This window comes from Cygnus olor, chromosome 18 (genome assembly GCF_009769625.2).
Source record: "Cygnus olor isolate bCygOlo1 chromosome 18, bCygOlo1.pri.v2, whole genome shotgun sequence".
NCBI lineage: Eukaryota > Metazoa > Chordata > Aves > Anseriformes > Anatidae > Cygnus > Cygnus olor.
Window position 1 is genome coordinate 4498995 of NC_049186.1, and position 12561 is coordinate 4511555.

Sequence of the window (12561 nt, forward strand, 5' to 3'; positions counted from 1 at the left end):
GGCAGTTCGTATGATTAAAAGGATTTCTGCCTGATAAGAACTGGAGCGAAACTCATTTCAGGTAGCAGCCCACCAGCTGCCGGATGGTACACAGTTTCATTTACTGCTGACACGAACGGGATTGTTTTAAGCAGAGGACATAAATAGGCTCTGACATAAATCAAAGAGAACACCAGCTGCAGGTCAGCCGCGCTCCGGGGACTCGCTGCTAAGGACACGGGCAGGAGGAGCCTGCTGCTGCTCCAGGCTGGGCACGTCGTCAGCACCAAGGGCTGGCAACGCCTGGGCATCACCCCTGCTGCGGTTGGTGATGTGGGGAATCTGGGGAGGTAACAGGGGGTTTTGGTGCCTACAGTGGTGTAGTCCAGAGGCAGGCGGGGATTGCTCCTGCTGTCTTTTCTCTGGAAGAAAGGCGGAGGAAGGAGGAAAGGAGTGCTGCTGAAAAATGAGCAAATCCTGCCCTCGGTGGAAGGATGAGCCCAGCACAAAAAGCCACCAGGCACCAAGCTGTGCTGTGGGCTCTCCAGCAGAGCACCCCTGCAGCCCGCAGCGGGGTCCCAGGGCTGCAAACCCGCCCTGCTGGGGGCAGCTGCCTGCATCCCTCCCCAGCCCAGACAGAATCAAAGCCTTCCCGGTGGCCTGCCCCTGCCTGCCCAACCTCCCCTTGGCAGCTGAGCCTCGCTGCCCCAGCGCTGCACGAGCAGGGAGAGAGGGCCCTTTCTTTTTTTTTTTTTTCCTTAAGTCAAAATCAATGATGATGACAGAGTTATAAGGTGAGCGATGGGAAAGGAGAAGAAAGCACCCGGTGTCAAATTTGATGCAGGAGGCAGTTAGAGGAACCTATTACTAGTTCTGTTGCCTTAGGGTATGTTGGTGGGTACATAGGAGAGTGTAATGTCAGCGAAACGGGAGAGCAGCCTCTTTCCCCTTGAACCCTTATCATTAATGTGGAAGGCATACATTGTCAGCTATTAGTCTGGAGGGGAGGGAGAATAGCACACGAGATGTCTTAGTTTGGAAATGGAGTCTGACTCGCCGTCGTCTGGCGTGTGAAAAATTAGGGTGGCTGTGACTGGTGGTGGTGGCGTGAGGGGGGAGTACAGCCTCTGGGGGGAGATGGGGCAGCGAGGGTGCTGCCGCCAGCCCCCCGCAGCTCCTGGTGGGTGAAGGCTGCGGAGAGCAGCGTGGCTGCGGTGCTGGTCCTTGCCTTGATCCTGCCACCGCTGTGTCTGACGGCAGGCACCGCCTGTCCTCCGGGGGAAGCCAGCCTTGGGGAGCTCCATGATGTGCCCCTGATCCAGGGGCACAGCCTCGTGGTGCAGAGTTTGGCAACGAGCCCCAGGACAGCCTCACTCCATCCACACCTCACCTCAGCAGCAGCTTTTGTCCAAAGGCACCAAACACCTTGTGCAACCTCAAACCAAAAACCTCAAACGAGAGTTTTTCGAGGGAAATCGCGGCGGTTCCTGAGGATGCCGGCAGCGCGTCGCCCTCCCGCACCTCGGCTGCCTGTCTCTGACTTACCCACTTGGTACAGTTTCCCTCATTTAGGAAATGTAAATAATTCCTAGGGCTCTGCTAATCCCCAGATTACACGAGTAATTCCTGTTTGCGTTAATGGGAGGATCTCTCAAATTCTCTGCATGTGAATGAGCAGCACTCGAGCACTGAGCCCGGGCGAGTCCCCTCCTCCAGCAGCGATGGTGCTCAGATGACCTGAAATAAACACAAAATTAGCTTTTTTGCGTTAGGACTTTATTTTTTTTGGAGTCCCATTGCAAATGATGCCTGTAGTTAACTGTGACCATTGGCCCCTTCCTTCTCTGCCTGGTTTGCCCCTGCGGGTTCAGCACCGAGGTGCGCAGTTGCCCCACGGGTGCTGCTGCTGCAGCGCAGGGAGATGGAAAATGTGGTCCTGCTCCCTGAGACCGAGAAAAATGGGGTATGGACAAGTGAGGTAAGGCCATCCCTGTTGGCACATGCATGCTCACCAAAATCCCAGATTTTGGGTTCTTGTGGTGTCCATTTTGGGATGCTGCATTACCCCAGCTCTTACTGCCAGCATTTCTGGATGGGAGAGAACAAGCGTAAGGGTGGCTGGGGCTGCCCTGAGCCCGTCTGCAGCTCTCCTGGTGCCCAGACCCAAAAACCAGAGGAAACGCCCTCGCTGCTGCAGCGCCGGGGTCTCGTAGCAGCCTCAGCTCGCTGCCTCACGCCTCCTCGCTGCTGCTCTTGACCACAGCTCCCGCCGCTGTTCACAGGGGGAAATAACGCATTAATCCAATTAATGAAGATAAATTGGAGTAGCGGCTCTGGAAAAATACCATCAGTCAACAGCGAGCTGCTCCCTGGGGCCAGGGGACAGCGCTGTCCTCCCACACTGCTCCCCTGTCCTCGCTGCGGCCCCACAGGGATTCTGGCAGGGAAAAGTCACCCAGAGATCGGCACCGACCCATCCTGCGGCTGGGATGCTGGTGTGTTGGGAGGTGTGCGTGCTTAAGATTAAAAAAAATAAGTAAAAATCCCCAAATATCCCCCCCAGATTCCCACACATCAGTCAGTACTCCTCTATGGTCCCTTTGGCTCAGCACCGGGTCAGGTCGGTACAAATGTGGCGAGGATGCTGCCAGACCTCCAGCCTCGGGGGCTGTCACTCAGCTCCTTCATTAGGAGGAAAAAAGAGCTCAGGAGCCGCCGCTTCCCACAGTGATTTCATTTCAAAGCTCTCGCAAATCAGGGTGGAGAGGGGACGAGGTTTGCCTTCGCATTGGGGTTGCCAACTGAAAATGGTCTTAATTCTGGGAATGATTTGGTAGTTTTAAGGAGTGGAAATCCAGGTGGGCGCATGGAGATTTAGGAACGGTTTGGGAGAGAGTGAGACGGAAAAGACACAAAACCCTGTGTGCTGCAAAGCTGTGAAATCTGTGTGCCACCATCATCCACTGCAAAGGAGAAAAAAAAGAAAAGAGGCTGTTAGCTGGGCAGCAAGATTGGTTTTCTTTTCTTATTCCAAAAACACTGGGCTGGTATTTATTTCATTAGTGTAAAGCTTTCTGTAGCTGGTAAATGAATTCCAAGAAGTGAGAGGAACCCCAGGATCAGGGACTTTGCTTCATTTGGGTTTGTGTGCAGCTAATATTCTGGTTAAATAAATGCATTTTACTAATTGGATTACTCAGACAGAGTAATATACTGCTGGATTTCCAACACGATGCTAATAAATTGTGTGAAGAACATAATCATGTTAGCTTCCAAAAAGCTTGTAAGAGATGAAATTAAAAAATAAGTAGACGTTGACATCTCTTGCATTTCACAGTGTCTTCATTTCCCTCATCCTTCTTAGAGTTCTCCTTGCCGTAGCGTGGCTGATGTGGATTTTTGTTAATCTGCTGGTGATTAGGGAGGACAGAGCGTTGAGAGCAGCCCCGTGGGGTGGTGGCACCCAGCTTGTCTTCGTCTCCTCTTACACCGATTCGTATCAAGGCAGAGGGCTGAGATCTTAACTTGGTTTTTCGGAGGCAAAGGTGCTCCTGAAATTGAGGAAGGAGGATGCTGGGGCTGCGCAGTCCGTGGCCCTCAGCACAGGGGTGTCCCACAGCAGCACGGGGCAGGGCAGGTACCAAAACGATGCAGCAGGCAGCACTGCCACCGTCATTCATCGTTACTGAACCACCGCTTCCTTCGCACTGCTCCTAAATCCACCTGTGCGTCTCCACCAGGAAGAGGAAACGGAACAAATCCTTCTCTTTCCCTTTTTTTTCTTCTTTATTCTTTGATAGAAATATACAGTGAGAGAGGGAATGGCTCTCCCTCTCCAGGAATCGGTGACAAATGGCCTGTTAAAAGCAGATAACTTGGAGCCCCATCAATAGAGTAGCACCACGGGTTATAGAGAGAGCTCGAGATGTATTATTTAAGCCCCAGCCAGCTGTCAATAGGGTCTACTCTTTAGTGAGAAATAAATGCCAGGCAAAGGGAGTTTTGTGGCTTGAGCCGGGGAAGCTGCTGATGGATGAAGCCTGCCGCGAGCATCTGGCGAGGACGGCAGCGCAAGGGCAGCGCTGCAGCACCCACCGCGTTCGCCCGGGGTAGGGATGCTTGGTGCCAGCTCGAATCATTCCCCAGCACTCCCTAACGTGTTTCCTCTGTTGCATTCGGACCTGGCACCATGCTGTAAGATGTGCACTGCCGCCGGTTCACACGTTTCCAACACCTCCATATGGTGGGAATAGTTTTGTGTGCCTGCCTTCCCAAATACCCAAACGGTACTGCGGCACTGGGAGCTAAGGGGTTAAAGTGCCCTTCGCTTGCTGCCTGTTTGGACCCCCCTAAATTTCGTGGATGTATGTGCTGCATCAAATGGTGATAATTGTTGTATCAAAGGGGCGCGTGGGGGATTAATTTGCCTCTCTGAAGTGCTGTGAGATCTTCAGATGAAACATTCGGCTGCCGTGATTGGCACTGAAAAGAAGGGGTTGCCAGTGCTGGTTGTGGGGCTGCTTCCCCATAGGGCCGAGACGTGTCCTGGTGGGCACGTCGTCACCAGAGGTCCTGCCCCGTGCAAGCACAGGCCGCCTGAGCACAGCTCCTGAATCTCAGAGCACAGCAGCAGCTCTGCTCCCGGCTGCATTTGGGAGCTCCAACCCAAAACCCCCCCCGAGCACACGATGTGCCTTGGAGGAACTCAGAAATCCTAAAAGCAAAGTCCAGCACCCAGAGCGGGTCTGCAGAGAGGCGCCGAGCTCGCAGCACCTCTGCGCTGCTGCGCTCCCCCTTCCTCTCCCCGTTAGATCTGTTCCTGATCAAAGTTCCCCTCGGTTTTTCATTCCCCCTTTAAAAGAAGCATTGTCTGCATGAGGCCTCGCCCTGCATTTATTTATATTTTCGCTCACAGCAGGACTTAAAAACAACAAACCAGCCCCTGAAATGGCAGCAGCTTCCCCATAACCCGAGCCTCATTGAAATACTAATAACTAGGTTTTGATGCAGCTTTGTGGGTATTAATGCAAATGTTTTTCTGACTCTCCAGGTTTAATAGCAACAGCTTATACAACTCTAATTAGCATAACAAAATTCAGTGATGAGGAGTAAAACGCTTGTCTTGTTTGATGTTTCCTGGTAATTAGCAAGAATAATGATGTGTGCAGCGTTCCCGGGTCCCAGCTCACAGGAGACGACAGAGAGCAGCCTCAGCAGCCAGCCCGGGGCCTGGGGGCCGTGGCTGGTGGGAACACGCGTGTCCCCGTGCGCCCCCAGACCCAGGTGAGCTCACGGGGTCGTGTGTGTGAGCAGACACCCGCACACGGCTGCAGCCCAACATCTCCAGGACGTTCCCGTGTTGGTCCGTGTGGTTAGGTGCGTGCACGGCACGTGTGTGCGCTCTCTGCGAGCCCTAAATGCCTGCGCTGCCCTTTGGGGACGGCTGGCCAGCGGGCGTGCAGAGCCAGGGCAGGGCTCTGAGTGTAGAGATTGGATCCGCGGGGCTAAATTGTCCTTTGTGCGTGCAGCTGGGGAGGTTTCCTTCTCCCGCAGCAAATCCTGGAGGCGGGGAGCCCCGCAGCAGGTCTGCTGGGCAGGGAGGGGGGTTCCTGCTCCACGGCGCCCCGTCAGTGCCAGCGCTCGCAGGGCGAGGAGGCGAAGCTGCTGCTGCACAGCCCGTGCCTGCTCAGCCCGGCAGCAGCATGTGGCACGCAGCCCAAAATAAACCTTTTCTATCTGCATTTGGGGAGAAGTTTGACCCGAGGCTTTGTAAAACACAGCAACGTGACTCGTGCGCTCTGCTTGCATCCAGAAGTAAAAGTTCAGGAGAGACGAGGCTGTGGCAGTGCCATTTCCCGGGCTGTGCAACCCTGCCTGCTCCCCCCCCCATGTGCAGGCACAGGGCTTTGTATTGCCTTTAATGCTTCTTCGTGGCTACCATCCCTTCTCCTCGGGTCCATGGGGTGAAGCAGGCTTTGCCCAGCCAAGCAGCCTCCTTCAGTTCCCGTCTCAATTTGCACAAGAGGGGAAGGATGGCGAGGCTCCGAGGTGCAGCCCCAGCAGGACCCGCAGCGCTCCATCACCCACCACGGGGCGATGGAGGTGCTGGCCGTCCCGTGCTCCTCTCTGGGGGAAGCCGTGGTGCTCCTGCTGCTCGCCCCTGCCACGAAACGTGTCCTGAGTTATGGCCTTCCCGTCGGCCCCGCATCAGCCACAGCCCGGGATCTTTGTCTCCTGCCAGCTCCTGCGCTGCCGATCCTCCAGTGCCATCCTCGCCTTACAAAAGCTTGCATTGTGTTAGCGGCCGTAAAGCAAACCGTGCGGGGCAGTAAATTCCGAGCTGGTAAAAAGAAACCCGCCTTTCATGTGGCGTGCAGTCGGCTTTACGAAGGGCAGCACTGAAGGCGCTTATTGAGATAAATGCTCTGGCTGCGCTTTTAAAAGGACTAAATAATGTTGGCCGTTTGTGGGTATGTAAGATGACAAAATTAGGAGAGAAGTTAAACTACCTGCTGCTGAGCAGCAGATGAATTTCTGGGGCAATCTGGAAGCAATCTCTGGCCGTGCACGCAGCTTCCCGGGCAGGGACTTGGCCGGCACGGCAGAGGAGAGCCGCGGGTGTCTGAAGTGCTGGAGCTTGGCTGCAGCAGCAGACATGTCGGTAGCCTGATCCAATCCAGCAAATCCTTTGTTTCCCTGCTAAGAAAGCTAATTTTGCAAAGCAAAAGACTGAATGATGTATAATCTGTGAGCGCCTCTAGTCTGTGGCACTCCTGGGAGAGAGAAATTGTCCTCTGCGGAACAGGACAGCTGCAGCCAGGGCTGCTCAGCTGTATTGCCTCCTTCCCTCCACCCTCGCAGCATTTCTGAAATGGCTCCTGCCACGAGACACCCCGAGACAAGATGCATTCATTCATATTAATAGCATTTGAGTATTTGCATGGGTAAGGTGGCTCAGAGAGAGGCGTTCACGATGAGAAGAATAATTCGGTCCAGCCAGTCTTTGCAAACCGGCGTGGGGAAAGGCTTTACGCCCTGCCTGCAGCGGGAAGCTGCCGCCGTGCCACTCGCATTGGAGAGCACGAGCCGACCTGACACGCTGCGAGTGCCAGCCTGGAAATCTCCCTCCTCTGCAGCCCTGTGGCTTCCCGGAGCTCTTCACACCAAAGGCACCAAAAGCTGGGCCGCGCGGGGGCTCGCAGGGAGACCTGAGGTCACAATGCGTCCTCCAGTGATGCAAAAATCCCTGGGGGGCAACCCGGGGTGCTCGGGGAGCGAGGCTCCCTGCTCAGGGAGGTGGTCGCAAGGCACTGAGCTCCCGGAGAGGGAATTCCTCCCGAGTGAGATCACGCCGCCCCTGGGAGGGCTGCGGGGAGCAGTGGGGGCAGAGACCCTGCCCGCAGAGCTGCTGCAGAGCCCGCTCCTGCAAGGCGCAACAGCATCCCTGCGCAATTCAGAGCCAGGACTCAGCAGCAGGCAGAGGAGGTGAGCGGCATCATTGCATCGCCTGTCTGCTGCTGGTTGCAGCGGGCATGGTGGTTTGGTGGTTTTCATGTTTGTGCCCCGCTCTAGGATAACAACACCCTTGGTGCTGCCCCCATCCTTGGACCTCTGCTCGAGGAGAGGCATGGCAGCGGTGCTCCAAGTACAGCCTGCCCCGACACCGCGAGCCTTGCACCGGATCTCGCTGCACAAGCGTTTGTTACGTGCAGCTTTGTTTGTTTGCTGTAGAAATAATTACATTTTAGTATGAGGCCTTGAAGATCTTGTGCTTGGCTTGGTTGTGGGGAGTGTAACTGAATTGTTGCTGGGCCTTAAATTAATCCAGAGAGCTCAGTACCGACAGGAGAAGGACCCGAGAGGCAGATGAGCAGAGCAAGGTATGGCCGAACACTGAATACTTGTGCAAACGTGGGTAGATGGGTGGCTGCATATTAAAAAAATTGCCCTTGTTGCTGTGTATCAGCCAGCTTATTGAGTGCCACTTTCTTTGGGGTTTCCAGGGGGCCATGTAACCTGCTGAGAAATGTAGTGTGGAGCTTGCTGCTCCTCCGGATTTCAGCCAAGACAGCCAAGCTTCCAGCAGCTGAGCAGGGCTGCAGTCTGGCTCCCAGCAGCAGTGTTGACGAGTTTCAGCAAGTCTGGAGGGGCTGGGATTGATCCTTGTGGGTCCCCTCCAACTCAGGATGTTCTACAATTCTGTGACTGTGCAAGTTGTGGATGGGTTTTTACCTGAAATGACGCACTCGGTCCCCGGAGTGCCCTCTTCCATGGCCAGGGCAGGCCCTTTGGAAGGGATTTGTGTGTTTTAAATTCAGCTGTCAGAAAAGCGAATGTCTACTCTGCAGGCTCATCCAAGCTTTTCTCTGTAGACCATCTCCAAGATGTCATCCTTGAACTGGATGATGTCTGCAGGTCAACCAGCTGCCGGCTTCCCACCGCTGAGGACCAGGTAGCAGAGATGAGCCCCTGTGTGTCCGACCCCACTGGTGGGACCTACCTGTGGCCAGGGGGGCCGAAGGGGCTCCACAAGGAGCCTTTAGGGGGATTTGCAGGTACCTGGGTGTGCAGCAAGGAGCTGGCCATGGGCTGCGGCGTGAGGTGCCAGCCCGTGACCAGGCGGGGGGAGGAGAGCTGCTGGGGGACGTTTCCATTCCTCTCCGGTTGGGAAGGTGTGCGGGTCTCCCAGAGCCGGCGTGTGCGGGGACGTGAGCGATGTAAATGTAAAACCGGCCTTCGCGGGGTCTGAAGAGCGCAGTTTGCAGCTGGAGATGGATCACCAATCTTCCAGGGAATTGTGCTCTACAAGGTTAAGCATGTTTGCAGAAGAAATATGGGTAATGCTCTTATCATGTATGACCTTTACTATATGTGTAACATTGTCAGTGACAAAAACGCCATTTTTAAAATGGTTTTCACACTATGGTATCCAGCCATTAATCATGATGTATGTGAGTGACTCTATATTGTCTCTCTGAAATTGCAGCATTAGATTACTTTCCATCCCGGCTGCTCACATGAATTGTACCCCCTGTTACCACGAGCAAGGTTCCTGTTTTCCATGCCTAATGTCGTTCTGGCCCCACGTTTACCCAGAGGACTGGAGGGAAACTTCCACGGCACAGAGACTGCCGCTCTCCTCTCCTTCCCCAGCAGACAATTTGTGCGTACGTGCGTGTAAATGGTGCACTTACTTTGAGATGTCTCTCTAATCCAGGGGTTGATAAATGACTCTTTCAGACGCCTCTGCTGATGTTGCATTTTTAATGTAGACAAACTGTAGCTTTGGCTCCAGTCTCCGCATCCCCACTCCTGCCATCTCCACTCCTCGTGGCTTCATTTCATCTCGCCTGCTGTAACTTGGGAGGTTTTACCTCCAAAGTGTATTTTGATTTACAAAAGCTAAAAAGCACTTGGCAGGGTGCTGTTTTTCTGTTTTAGCGCACGGAGCTTTCAGGTGTGAGTGCTGTTTCCCACTGTACGTTACTTACCTTTATGCTCCGTGCCCGAGCAAAGATGCCACCCAAAGGGGACGCCAGGCAGACGCCCTTCGTCCTGCCTGCGCTGTGGCTGTGGGGCCAGCAGTGGGTCGAAGCCCACCCGCTGCGGCACAGACCTGCTGCCGGCACGGGGCTGGGGCAGAGGCCAAAGAGAAAACCGAGCTTGCGTGTGGCAACTAAGCACGTCGCCGTGATTTGTAGCCCTAACAAGCAATCTCTGACTATTTCTGCCTTTCAGTTCATTATTGTTGGCGTTAAAGCACCCACCCGAGAGCCGGGCTGGCGTTGGCAGAGCCGCAGGTACGGGCAGCCCCTGCCCAGCCTCGGTGCGTGCGTGCGGTGCGTTTGGAGGTGCTGTGCACACTGTGCGTGCTCTGCGTGCCCACACCGTGCTGCACGGTGCCAGCACGGCAGCACGAGGGCAGTACTTCTGCCGGCAGCTGGAAGATGGCACCGTGGGCCACGTTAACGTAGCTTTGGAGGTATAACTCTGTTGGGAAGGAGATAGCCTTGTCCAGGGTGTCACTGTGGGCTCCTTGGGAGCTGAGTGCTGCTGGAGCAGGAGTGAATGCAGCGAGTCGAAGGGAAGGGAAGGCTTCCTAATGGAAACAGTGTGGACGTGCTCTGTCCATGTGGAGCCGTGTGTATCCATGGGGGAAGAGGGATTCTCAGCATTTCACACCTGGAAATTTAACTGATCTTGCTCATTCTCATCAAACAGGAGTGAGGCCAGCGAGATCGCTGGGTTCTGCACCACAAGTAGAGAATTAGACTGTTGGGAGGAAAATGGTTTTATGGTAACCAAGAAGGCCTGTGGTTTTGTACTCCATTGATTTTTAGGCATTTGGCTTCCTGCATGACTTCAGGTGAACCAGAGGCACCTGTCTCAGGGCTGGACTTCTCCCATCCTCCTACCTTCTTGCAGAACCTTTTGCTTCAGCCGCTTTGTCTCATACCACTTGCAGATGTAATGCCTGGCACAGGAGGGGCTGATTTCCCTACTGATTTTTGTTTTACACCTTCCACAAGTCTCAGAAATGTCTTTATTCTGGTTTTGTACGCAACCCTTTGATTCTGCAGGACAACATAAGCCCAAGACACCAGGCCCCCTGGTGCAGGCTGCTGGCCCTTCCCCTGCGGGCAGCCTGTCCCCACCAGGCAGATCCCCTCCCGGCCTCCCCGCGGGAATCTGGGGAGGTGACCCCGGGGTTTGGTCGGCAGTGCCCTGGGATCACTGCCGCAGCCCCGCAGCGCTGCGCTTCCCAGCCTGAGCCTTCCCCAGCCGGCTCCCCTGCGACGGCACGGGAGCATCTTGAGATGAATAAATTATGTGTGTGTGGGAGCAAATGCAAAACAAATTGCAGATGCACACGAGATCAGGCGTGTCTCTTGTCTCTTTGTCTCCGTATCGCTGTATGCTTTTGTTTCAAACTCTTGCTTTTCTAATGAGCTTCTGTAGGCCACGTGTGCTGAACTTTTAGGCTGGTAGCGCTGCAGGAGCTTCCCGTGGTGCCATCTAAAGACAAAACGTGCCTCTCTGTCTGCCTGCCTCAAACACGTCTCAGACCGATCCCAAATCTTATTTCCTCTACTTGCCGGTTCTTTTCCCTCATTGTTCTACCTGAACAACGAGCCCTGGAGGAAGGTTTGGGATCTTGACCGAGGATGGGTGCAAAGGGCACGGAGCTCCTCCCTGCCTCCCCTCTGCAGGCTTGGCGTCGGAGGCGTTCCTGTGGCTTGTTCCACGCCACGCCGCGAGTCAAACTCTGCTAAGTAACTAAATAAAGATGTAATTTTAATGATGATTAAATTGAAGCACCTCATTAATTTCATGTGAGAGGTGGGGAAGTACACGGCGGCGCTTTCCCTAAATTCATTGTTTGTCTGGCCGCAAGACGTCCCCTCTCAACGTCTGGTTGAGTCTAATTTAAGTATGTAAATTTAATGGTTCAGTAAGTAAAATTGCCTTTATTGTTTGGAATGGTTTGCACAGTAATTTACGAGCTAGCAAGGCTCATTTGATAGGAGTGTATGATGGAGTAGGTGACTACAGTGAAGGACGTGTTTATCTTAAGGATACAGGGGAAGAGCGTGGACACGGAGCGTCCCTAACCAGGGACCTGGGGTAACAGCACCAACAGGAGCCTCGGGCGTGCGCCAGCTCCCTGGGACGAAGGAGCCCTGAGACGAGGATGCTGAGGCAGGGCACGGTGGCATCCCTCGCCCCGCGTGGCTGCACCGTGCGAGAGGTCCCAGCACCCCGGCACCCCTAGGGCAGCCGCTCTGCGGGGGAATGTCACCCCGGTGCCCTGCAGACAGATTTTTGCTGTCAAAGCAAAGAACAGGAGGCTTTGCGGGCTGCAGGAGGGGCACGGAAATGTTTACAGCTGCATTCAAGTCGTTTTTCCCCCATGGCGTTGCTTCTTGCTGGGATGCACGGTGGCCTCAGGCAGTCTGTGTTAGGAATCGAAGCTTGCTCTGCGTTTGGGGATGGTTTTCTCTGGAAGCACCAGGAGCTCAGCCCTCACCCGAGGGTAATCCACGTGCCCTCTCTTTGCCGCCCTGCTGCTCCTAGCTGCGCATCGCTCGCTCTTCGAGGCTCCTTCATGTTATAGCCAGCTTGTTATTACAGCATTTCTTATTTAAAACAGCTTGTGCTGAGGAGCTGCAAATGCTTTTCAACTTTAATTTAGCCTCATTGCACGCTCGTGTTCGGGGAAGCTATTATCCCCCTGACACTGTGGGCTGACCCGGGAGGTGGCGCGGCTCTGCCACCGCAGGGCTGGGCAGAGCCCCAGGACAAGCGGCTGCCCCCCAGCCCCCTGGGCAGCATCCTTGCCACCGAAAGCTGCTTCCCGAAGCTGTCGTTGAAGCAGACAAACGAAGGCAGCAGACGCTGGTTTGCCTGGCTGCAGTCTGCCTTCCAGAAGGTCTATGTAGGGCATGCTGCAGTCATGGGAAAATAAAAGGAGGAAGTGTTGCCGCCAGCAGCTGCTCGTTGTAAGGAGCTGTGGTGACATGGGGTGGGCAGGAAAGCCTCATCCTTGGGAAGGACTCAGCGTCTGGTGGAGGAGGAGGCTGT

The 12561-nt window shown here is 54.7% G+C and overlaps 1 long non-coding RNA gene across 1 annotated transcript in view; it reads left to right on the forward strand.

Moving 5' to 3' along the window:
- Positions 1–8056, forward strand: part of LOC121056809 — a 124906-nt gene extending 116850 nt beyond the window's left edge. The window contains exon 5 of the long non-coding RNA XR_005813506.1: positions 7552–8056. This is a non-coding gene — a long non-coding RNA (uncharacterized LOC121056809). The remainder of the gene's footprint in view (positions 1–7551) is intronic.
- The last annotated feature ends 4505 nt before the right edge of the window (positions 8057–12561 follow it).